Source organism: Artemia sp. Qi Xiang Cuo, chromosome 13 (genome assembly GCF_049724085.1).
Source record: "Artemia sp. Qi Xiang Cuo chromosome 13, ASM4972408v1, whole genome shotgun sequence".
Lineage (NCBI taxonomy): Eukaryota > Metazoa > Arthropoda > Branchiopoda > Anostraca > Artemiidae > Artemia > Artemia sp. Qi Xiang Cuo.
This window is the reverse complement of record NC_142806.1, coordinates 18,269,274-18,281,408: the sequence shown is the minus strand read 5'-3', so window position 1 is coordinate 18,281,408 and position 12,135 is coordinate 18,269,274.

The following is a 12,135-nucleotide window of genomic DNA, read 5'->3' as shown; positions in this document are numbered from 1 at the left end:
ATTTAATTCTGACTTGTCTCGAAAAAGTGCAAAATTTAAAATCTCTGTTCAGAATTTAATTGGAGAAGATAAAAAAAAGTCTTCGCAAGTTTGAAATTTCTCAATAAAAATGAAAAGGATACTATTTCGGGTACAAGTTTCTCAAACACGTGAGAAGTTTTAAGTCCAACTCTCAATTTTTAGATAGACGATATTAATACTAATACGATGATTGGGACTATTTACATGAAGATAAACAACTCCACTTTATTTCTAATGATTCTTAAATTCAGGTTATTCATCTAACCACAAAAAACAATAGGTTAGGTTAGGTCTAAATAAATATTAATAAATAATTAGAAACATCTCTACATGTTTAAGTTAGGTTAGGTTAACTTGTCATGAGCGCTCATGATAAGCTAACCTAACATAACTTAAACATGGTAAAAAGATTAAATTAGGTTAGGTTAGGCTAGCTTAAGTTAGGTTAGGTTAAGTTAGGTTAGGTTAGCCTACGTACGCACGCGTACGTAGGCTAACCTAACCTAACGTAACGCGTAAACAAAACTAACTTAATCTAGCCAAACCTAACCTAATTTAATCTTTTTACCATGTTTAAGTTATGTTAGGTTAGCTTATCATGAGTGCTCATGATAAGTTAACCTAACCTAACTTAAACATGTAGAGATGTTTCTAATTATTTATTAATATTTATTTATACCTAACCTAACCTATTGTTTTTGGTGGTTAGATGAATGAACTGAATTTAAGAAAAATTAGAAATAAAGTGAAACTTTTTATCTTCATGGTAAAAGATCACAATCACAGTATAGTCATTCTTATCTTCTATGGAAAAATTTAGAATTGAATTTTAAATTTTTTATGACTGAGAAATTATGAACTGAAATAGAAGCTTTTTCATTTTCAATGGTAAATTTCAGAATTGAGCTGAATTTTTTTTCTCTTCTCTAAGAAAATTCAGAAGAGAACTTGTAAATTTTGAACTTCTTCGAGAAAACTCAGAATTAAAGTGGAGCTCCATATCTTAATGAAAAATCTTCATAGACAAATTAAAGCCTTGACTATTGTATATGAGAAAGTTATAACAATATATAAAAAGTTGTTATCTCTTTGAGAAGTATCTGAATTGAAGTGGAAAATTTTATATTATTTTAGGAAAACGATATTGAGGAGTAGTTTATTTACTTTTCATTGTGAAAATTCAGAATCGAAGTTGAACTTTTCTTTTTCCGGGAAAATATTTGGAACGGAACTTCAAATTTTTTCATCTCTTTGAGAAAGGTCGGAATTGAATTTAAGAAAATTTAGAATTAAAGTGAAACTTTTTATCTTCATGGAAAATAATCACAATCATAGTATAACTTTTCCTATCTTGTATGGAAAAATTTAGAATTGAACTTTAAATTTTTATGTCTTAGTGAACTTAAAAGTGATATGGAAACTTTTTATTTTCTCCGGAGAAATTAGAAATGAATTATGTTCTTTGGTAAAATTCAGAAGAGAACAAGAACATTTCTATCTTCTATGGAAAATTTGGAACAGTATTTAAAATTTTTTCATCTGTTTGAGAAAATCTGAACTGAAGTGGAAAATTTTTATATTATTTTGGGAAAATAGAAATGATCAATAACTTGTTTCATTTTCATTGAGAAAATTCAGAATCGAAGTTGAACTTTTCTTCACTTCTTTGAGAAAATTTAAAACTGAAGTGAAACTTTAAACCTTCATAGAAAATAATCACAATCATAGTATAACTTTTCCTATCTTTTATGTAGAAGTTTAGAATTGAACTTTAAATTTTTTATGTCTTTGCGAACTTAAAACTGAAGTGGCAGCTTTTTATTTTCTATGGAGAAATTAGAATTGAATTATGTTCTTTGGTAAAATTCAGAAGAGAACTTGAATATTCACGATCAAAGTATAACTTTTCCAATATTCTATGAAAAAATTTGGAACAGAACTTTAAATTTTTTTCATCTCTATGTTAAAAGTCGGAACTGAATTTAAGAAAATTTAGAATTAAAGTGAACCTTTTTTATCCTCATGTAAAATAATAGCTATCATAGTAAAACTTTTCATATCTTCACTGGAAAAATTTAGAGAAGAAATTCAAATATTTTATGTCTTGGTGAACTTAAAACTGAAGTGTAAGCTTTTTATTTTCTCAGGAGAAATTAGAATTGAATTGTGTTTGTTGGTAAAATTCAGAAGAGAACTTGAACTTTTCTATTTTCTGTGACAAATTTGGAATAGTATTTTAAATTTTTTCATCTCTTTGAGAAAAATCTGAACTGAAGTAGAAAATTTTTATATTATTTTGGAGAAATAGAATTGATCAATAACTCATTTCATTTTCAATGAGAAAATTCAGAATCGAAGTTGAACTTTTCTTCTTCCGAGGAAATATATTGAACGGAAATTTAAATTATTTCATCTCTTTGAGAAAGGTAAGAACTGAATTAAGTAAAATTTAGAATCAAAGTGAAGATTTGATGCTTAATACATAATAATCACAATCAAAGTTTAACTTTTCATACTTTGCAAGGAAAAATTTAGAGCTAAATTCTAATTTTTTAATGACTTGATGAACTTAAAACTGAAGTGGAAGCTTTTTATTTTCTCTGGAGAAATTAGAATTGAATTGTGTTCTTCGGTAAAATTCGGATTAGAACTTGAACTTTTCCATTTTCTAAGAAAAATTTGGAACAACATTTTAAATTTTTTCATCTCTTTGAGAAAAATCTGAATTGAAGTGGAAAATTTTCTATTATTTTGGGAAAATAGAATTGATCAATAACTTATTTCATTTTCATTGAGAAAATTCAGAATCGAAATTGAACTTTTTTATCTTTCGTGCAAATATTTGGAACAGAACTGAAAATTTTTTCATCTCTTTGAGAATGGTCAGAACTGAATTTAAGAAAATTTAGAATTAAAGTGAAATTATCATAATCATAGCATAACTTTTCCTATCTTCTACGGAAAAATTTAGAAGTGAACTTTAAATTTTTTATGTCTTGGGACTTTTCTGGTTCCGGGAAAATATTTGGAATAGAACTTTAAATTTAACTCTTTGAGAAAGGTCGGAATTGAATTTAAGAAAATTTAGAATTAAAGTGAAACTTTTTATCTTCATGGAAAATAATCACTATCATAGTATAACTTTTCCTATCTTCTACGGAAAAATTTAGAAGTGAACTTTAAATTTTTTATGTCTTGGCAAACTTAAAACTGGAGTGTAAGCTTTTTATTTTCTCTGGTGAAATTAGAATTGAATTGTGTTCTTTGGTAAAATTCAGAAGAGAACTTGAACTTTTCTATATTCTATTAAAAATTGAGCCTGCTAGTAGTATCATTATCTCTAAAATTCTTTTTCTTACATCTCTTACCTTTTTAATATATATTCAAAACGTTTGACGTTCTTGTATATCATAAAAAATAATGAACACTTAAGAAAATGATGTAGACGATATTTTAATGAAATAACGGACTATTGAACTTTGATATAAAAATATGCTCAAGGCATTTTTATAATTTAGCGTTAACATTGCGCTTCACTTTACGGCTCTACCTCGAAATATTCTTTAATGGTCAGGTAAAACAAGTTCTTATTTATTCCGCTTGCAATTTTACTGTCTCTTCTCACAGTATTTTTACAGAGATAGCAGTTTTGGCACATTGACATGATATGATTTATGATGTTGATGCAGCTGTATGCATGTCTTCTTTTAGCTTTTGCTTTCATTAAAATGCTATCACCGGAATGATTGCAATAAGATCTATCAACAGTTAACATACTACCAGAACCGATAGCTCGAAGTTGTCCCTCTTCATCAACAATTGTTTTAAAGTTGGCATTCTTTTTGACAACTAATTTCTCTGGTAATGTTACTCTCGCATACCCACCACTTGCATGATGGAAATTCTTGGGTACACCAAAGGAATTTAACTCCTCACTGTCATGACAACGTATGCATACATTCCCAATAAGATCTCCACTTGCACTCGTTTCATAGTTCAGGTATTTCTCCTTGTCAGCATTCAACACGACGATGGTTTTTTCATGCGCACATACTTTCGTCGAATAATTCATCTTCACTTTTTACAGATCTGAATTGTGTGTTGATCCTTCCACTGCGTAAAAAATACTAATTTAATGCATGCAATAAACTCGGTAGTGTCGATAACCTGCCATAGAGTATGAGTGGAAAAGTCGCGTCGTGTCTCTGAACAAGCACAGAGTAAAATTGCTAGAGCCTTAAGCATATTACATATCATTTTAAGATTTAATAAAATTTAGAATTAAAGTAAAACTTTTCATCATCATGGAAAATAATCATAATCATAGTAAAACTTTTCCTATCTTCTGTGGAGAAATTTAGAAGTGAACTTTAAATTTTTTATGTCTTGGTGAACTTAAAACTGACGTGGAAAATAATTGGATCCGAAATTAAAATTTTTCATTCATTTGAAAGATGTCGAAACTTGATTTAAACAAATTTAGAATTGTAATGAAACTTTCTATTTTCCTGGAATATATCTACCATTGTTTTATAAATATTCTAACCTACTATGAAAAATTTAGTTCTGACACTTAAATTTTTTTATTTCTTGGTGAACTTAAAACTGACGTGGAAGCTTCACCTACGAAATACTAAGAAACCTTAGCTCAGAAAAGCCTGAAATAGCCAACTACTCATCCCAAACTAGAAGTTTCAGACAACAAACACCTATGAGGGACTAAGAATCCTAGCTCTGAAAAGTCCAAAATGCAAACTACACCTCCCAAATCATAATTTTCTGAAAGAACATACCTATGAAATGCTAAGAAATCTAGCTCAGAAAAGTCAAAAATAGCAAACCACTTCCCAAATCATAGGTTTCAGTCAACACACACCTACGAAAGGCTAAGAAATCCAGCTCAGAAAAGTAAAAAAATAGCGATCCACACATCCCAAATCATAGGTTTCAGACACCGCACACCTACGAAAGACTAAGAAATCTGGTTATGAAAAGTTGGAAATAGCAAATTGTATACCCCAAACCAAAAGTTTCAGACAACACACACCTATGAACTACTAAGAAACCTTAGCTCAGAAAGGCCTGAAATAGCAAACTACTCATCCCAAACTATAGGTTTCAGACAACAAACACCTATGAGGGACTAAGAATCCTAGCTCTGAAAAGTCCATAAAGCAAACTGCACATCCCAACTCAAAATTTTATGAAATGACGCACCAATGAGGGTCAAAGATACATAGCCCTGGAAATTAAAAAATTGAACATTAATAACCACAAGTCATCGTTTTCACACACTACATACTTTTAAGTATATATGAAATCCGTCTCGAACAAGTCAGGAATAGCAACACACTTACCCTAAAAAATAGATTTTATTCAACAGATACGAACGAATGAATAAGAAACCTAGCTTAGAAAAGCCCGAAATAGTAATTTACATATCCCAAATCATAAGTTTCAGACAACAATCACCTATGAAATACTATGAAACCTTAGTTCAGAAAAGCCTGAAATAGAAACTTACGCATCTCAAATCATAATTTTCAGACAACTCACACCAACAATATACTAAGAAAACTTAGTTCAGAAAATCCTGAAATCGAAAACTACTTATCCCAAACTATAGGTTTCAGACAACAAACACCTATGAGGGACTATGAATCCTAGCTCTGAAAAGTCCAAAAAGCAAACTACAAATCCCAAATCATAGATTTCAGACAACACACACCAACGAAAGACTAAGAACCTTATATCCCAAATCATAGTTTTCAGTCAACACACACCAACGAAAGACTAAGAAATCTAGCTTAGAAAAGCCCGAAATAGTAATTTACATATCTCAAATCATAAGTTTCAGACAACATTCACCTACGAAATACTATGAAACCTTAGCTCAGAAAGGCCTGAAATAGCAAATTAGACATCTCAAGTCATAAGTTTCAGACAACACACACCTACGAAATACTAAGAAAACTTAGCTCAGAAAAGTCTGAAATAGCAAACTACTCTTCCCAAACTATAGGTTTCAGACAAAAAACACATATGAGGAACTAAGAATCCTAGCTCTGAAAAGTCCAAAAAGCAAAACTAAAAATCCCAAATCATAGGTTTCAGACAACACACAGCAAAGAAAGACTAAGAAATCTAGCTTAGTAAAGCCCGAAATAGTAATTTACATATCCCAAATCATAAGTTTCAGTCAACACATACCTACGAAAGGCTAAGAAATCCAGCTCTGAAAAGTCCAAAAGCAAACTACTCATCCCAAACTATAGGTTTCAGACAACAAACACCTATGAAAGGCTAAGAAATCTAGCTCAGAAAAGTCAAAAATAGTAATTTACATATCCCAAATCATAAGTTTCTGACAACACACACCTATGAAAGGCTAAGAAACCTAGCTCTGAAAATTCAAAAATAGCAAACTACTCATCCCAAACTATAGGTTTGAGACAACAAACACATAAGAGTGACTAAGACATCAAGCTCAGGAAAGCCAGAAATAGTAATTTACATATCCCAAATCATAATTTTCTGACAACATTCACCTACGATATACTAGGAAAGACTAGCTCATAAAAGTCTGAAATAGCAAACTACTCATCCCAAACTATAAGTTTCAGACAACAAACACCTAAGAGAGACTAAGAATCCTAGCTCCGAAAAGTCCAAATAGCAAACTACACATCCCAAATCATAATTTTCTGACAACACACACCAATGAAAGGCTAAGAAATCCAGCTCAGAAAAGTCAAAAATAGCAAACCATCCATCCCAAATCATAGGTTTCAGACAACACATACCTATGAAAGACTAAGAAATCCAACTCAGAAAAGTCAAAAATAGCAACCCATACACCCCAAATCATAGGTTTCAGACAACATACATCAACGAAAGACGGGGCCCGGGGAGGGCCTTTGAGGGTCTGGGGGGCCTTTGGGGACCGGGGGGTTCCTTCGGGATTGGGGATATGGGGATCGGAGCCCTTTGGGTCGGAGTAGGGCGATCGGGACCCTTTAGGGTTGGGGTAGAGGACCTCACGACACTGTTCAAATAGAACTTGTTTACTATAACGACCACACTCAAAACCTCTTCTAAAACCTTTTCTAAAATCATCTTTTAAAATGTCTCTAACTGTTTCGCCGAAATAATTCCCTAAAATGTTTAAAACCGTTTCAACCAAATAATCCCTTAAAAGTAATTTCTGTGTGTTCATTTTGGTTTTGGCATCCCTGCGCTGTCACATTTCAAATTTCTAGGAAACCCTTTCCTACGTTAATCTCTTCATCTCATAAATGTTCCTAGCTACACTATTAAGGTTTCGTTAGAATATCAATTTATCTCTCCGAGTTAAAGCTCAGTGAAGCCGTATTTAAAAATAGAATTTCTATCTCTTTAGACTCCCGCATAATTCCAAGATAACAAGTGATGTCATTTCCAATTCCTGACACTAAAGATCAATGAAGCCCTATTTAAAAATAGAATATTAATTTTTCTCGCTGTTCTAAAGAACGTTTATCCCTCAGACCTAAGATTAAAGAAGCCATAATGTTTGTTTCTTAATTCCCTTTTCGTGAATCAATAAGTTCCCTGCAGATTATGTAAATCTATTTCTCAGCTTAGGTTTTCCTAAAGATCAAAGAAACCATGTTTGTTTCTTAATTCCCCCTTCGTGAATAAATACATTCCCCCGCCGATTATGTAAATCAATTTCGCAGGTTAGGTTAGCCAAACAACAATGAATCCATGTTTGTTTCTTAATTCCCCTTTCGTGAACCAATAATTCCCCCTCCGATTATGTAAATCAATTTCTCAGGTTAGGCTAGCCAAACAACATAAATTGCTGTTGACATCCATAAATGTGAGAAAGTTCCTGTTTTTCCATTCTCACTGACAAAAACCATAAAACAGACATAAATTGCTGTTGACATCCATAAACGTGAGAAAGTTCCTGTTTTTTCATTCTCACTGACAAAACCATAAAACAGACATAAATTGCTGTTAACATCCATAAATGTGAAAAAGTTCCTGTTTTTCAGTCTCACTGACAACGAATTATAAAACAGACATAAATTGCTGTTGACATCCATAACTGTGAGAAATTTTCTTTTTTTTCATTCTCACTGACAGAAACCATAAAAAAGAAATCAATTGATGTTTACATCCATAAATTTGATAAAGTTCCTGTTTTTTCATTCTCACTGACAAAAACCATAAAACAGACATAAATTAATGTTGAAATCCATGAAAAACATCAAACAAATTGATCAACACACATAAGCGTCCAAAAAAACATCCATCAATGTGAGAAAAAACCTGTTTTTCCCTTCTCATTGACAACGAACAGACATAAAAACATGCATAAATTATGTAAAAAAGTTGTAGGTAACAGCACGGTGTTCTCGTGGGAGTATAAGATAGCCTTCTACTGAGGGGACAGCCCCTTTCATATACGAAATAATTTCTGTTCGTTTTAAGTTTTAATGTCGCTCCCAACTTTCAGTAAAAAAAACTTTTTTTTTTTAATATTTAAAAGAAATGGAAAAAAAAATCATCTTCTGTGCAATGCTAATTAATTTGGCTGAAATTAAACAGTTCTTTTATGCCTATTGGTCAGATCCGAGATTTTCACATCTCTAATAATTTCGATAAGAATTGATGCTAAGCTGTCTTCAAAGGGAGAATCAGCATGGAAATGCACATTATGATGGTCAAATTGTGTTTGGACGTGCCTGTCCTTGCTTATCCTCTTTTTGAGAGCAACTTAAAACTGGTTTCCAGTTGCTAGCAACCGATTGTGTCAGAAAGATCAAAATTTTAGTTTCAACTTTCAGGTGTGACGGTAAAAAAAAGAAAAGAAAAAAGTAACCGAATAACAAAATTCACTGCTCAAAAACTCGGCTTAGTACTCATATCCCTTCTTACTTTTGTCTGTGGTGTCAAATGGGGCGTATTCAGTGGGGGCTCTGGCCTTTCTTACACCCCAGAAATATATCTTGATTAGCACCTTACCCCTGTCCCCAAAATATTTTCAGGCCAAATTTAAAAAAAAATTCTTTTATTAACATTTTTTAAATATTTTAACTAATTAATAATTTACTCTTTAATTATTATCATGTTCATTTAATTATTATTATTCAATTATTTTTTATTTTTGAATTTAATTTTATTGATTAATTCATGATTTATTTTCTTATTAATATTATCTATTATCATTATTATATAACTTAATTATCATTATTATTTAATTATATTTTTTATTGTTTCATTTATTTTTATATCATGTCACAAAATCATATGTCAACAATCGTGAGCTCATTCTGTTCTGTTGTGATTTCTTTATTTTTCATAAATTTTTGTGTGTATATGGCTCTTAGGCTTTTGAAATACACGATCTATTTATTTATCAATCCATCTATGTCAACAAAATCAGATTACGACGTATCTTTAAAACACCAGCGGTGAGAAGATTTACGACTAATCACAGTGCCTCCTCCAGTGGAAAGATCACTTCGAGAAACTACTAAACTCAGAACCACTTGATCAAATCGACGACCAGCTTACTACTACTGCAGCCAATGGTACACCTGCCCAAATGGGACCGAATTCACGGCATAAGAAATTAAAGGTGCAACCCGAAATCTGAAGAACAACAAAGCGCCAGGAATGTGTTACCTGACATTAGAAATCCTAAAGAATGGCGGTCCATGCATAATTCTCTGGCTAAAAAAATTGTTTAATATTGTTTGGCGCTCTGAGATGATCCCATCAGACTGCAAGACAGGCTTACTTGTGCCAGTCTGCAAGAGAAAAGCAGGCAAGGCGGAATGTAGCAACTATCGTAACATAACTCTGCTCTCGGTGCCTGGAAAACTCTTCGCCATGCTCCTCCTCAAACGAGTAACAAGATACCATTATCCTCCCCCGTCACCCCAACAGGCTGGGCTTATGCCGGGGCGGTCCAATACCGAATGAATTCATACAACTAGACATCTGAAAAACTCTTAAATATTAAAGAAGAGCGTAATTTTCCTTCGTTGATTTCCGGTATGCCTTCAACACTGTCGACAGACAGTCATTCTGACTGATCCTTTAATCTGCTGGTAAGCCGACAAAAATTATCAATCTGTCCAAGGAGCTCTACAATAACACCGAAAGTGCTGTCATTGTAAATGGTCAGCCCTCCTCACGTTATAAAATTGGGGACGGTGTTTGCTATGGCTGCACCACTGCACCACTGCAAAGCCGTTCTGGCTAAGTGGACGCGCGCTGGGCTGAGAATCCGAGAATTCGGGTTCGATCCCTGGTGTGGTCAGTTTCTTAGTTTGGGACGCGGGTCAGTGGTGTGACCCTGTAAGCTTAGCCAGAGTCAACCCAGCTCTAAATGGGTACCTGGAGAAATCTGGGGAAGGTAAAACAGGAAGGGTTTGCGAAAGCATAGGTTGGCTGGCCCCCAGCCCCCCCATTGCACTTCCTGGCTGAAGGGCCACGAAACGGAGATCAGCACCGCCGGTTTGGACCTTAAGGGTCTAGTGCCGCATCCTTTACCTTTTTACCTTTACCACTGCACCCGAACTCTTCAACTGCGTCATAGACCATGTTCTAAGCAAAAAACTGCTGGCGCAGCCATTTGACATCAATTTTGCTGGAACAGTTCTGCCGGATGTTGACTTTGCTGACAATTTGGCACTAGTAGGCGAAAGTCTCGGTGAGCTCAGGTCTGCATTAGAAACGCTAGCGTCTGTCTCAGAAAAACATGGTCTAAAAGTTAACCGGTCTGAGACCAAAATAATTCCTGTGGACAAGGCATGATCCAACCCTCCGATATCTATAGAAGTGTGTGGACAGAATGTTGAGATAGTCAGACTGTTCACCTATCTTGGTTAAATTGTCTGCTCAAATGTAAATCTAGATGTAGATATATCAGCAAGGGTGGCAAAGGCAAATACCGTCTTCTGAGAACAATATTTCACAGACCCCAGATTAGCCGCCTCGCAAAAGCATGAATCTACTCTGCCTAAGTGGTTGGCGTTACGCTGTACTCGTCATAGACTTGGCCCATCACTTAGACGATCAAGGTAAATGCTGTCCAGACGAAACACCTCCGCAAAATCAAACGTGTTAGATGGTTTAAAAGGGTACACAACTCGGAGATCCTCCGGACTTTTAAATTGCTGTCCCTGTATGAGCAGCTCGAGTCTCGCTCACTGCGTTGGTACGGTCATCTACTTCTTTTGCCTACTCAAACGCTCAGCCAACTCATCCTCAATTTCGATCCAACTGCAAATGGATGGAAACATCCCAAATTTAGACCACGCAAAAGATAGGCAGACGTCATCCGCGGTCAACTCACTATCAGGTATCGACAAGGCCGTATCTATGGGGGGGATAGTGGGTTTGATTCCCCCCCCCCCAAAAAAAAATAATTGTCCGACTCGAAAAAAAAGCGTAATAAAATTGAATATAAACAAACTGTTGATGCGTTATTCAAATTTTTTGTAGGCCCCCCCCCCAAAAAAAAATCCTTGATACGGCCCTGGGTATCGACCCCAATAAAGCTTCAACCATTGCCGGGGACAGAAAACTCTGGAGATGACTAACCGCACTGAGGTCCGGTTCCCTCTACGCTGGTGAATTTCTTGAGCAAGAGCGTTAAGTCAAGTAAGTGTGTAAAAAAAAACTAAGGAATTAAGGTAAAACTTCAGGGAATGCAAATACCTGCAATATCTTAGGAGCGCCTAAACGGATTAACTTAACACTTTCAGTACCATTATTGCTACTACTACTGTGACTGCAACTGTGCCTATGACTACTTAGGACCACTTGTAAGTGATTGTAACTACTTGTGACTGCAAATGCTAGCGAATGCGATTACTTGTGACTGTGACTAATATTTTGGTTGTCAAAATGACATATCTGTAATATCTCAGGAATAGGTAAGGATATTAAGTTGCGACTTCCAGAGTTGAGATGTTGAACATAATCAAAATACAACTTTGTGCATCCTGGTTGTCAAAAGCGCGCATCCGTAATATCTGAGAATTGACGTGTTAATAGTATTTAGCTGAAACCTCTTTTTTTTTAAGTTCTAGTCTATAAATTTGATATTTTGAA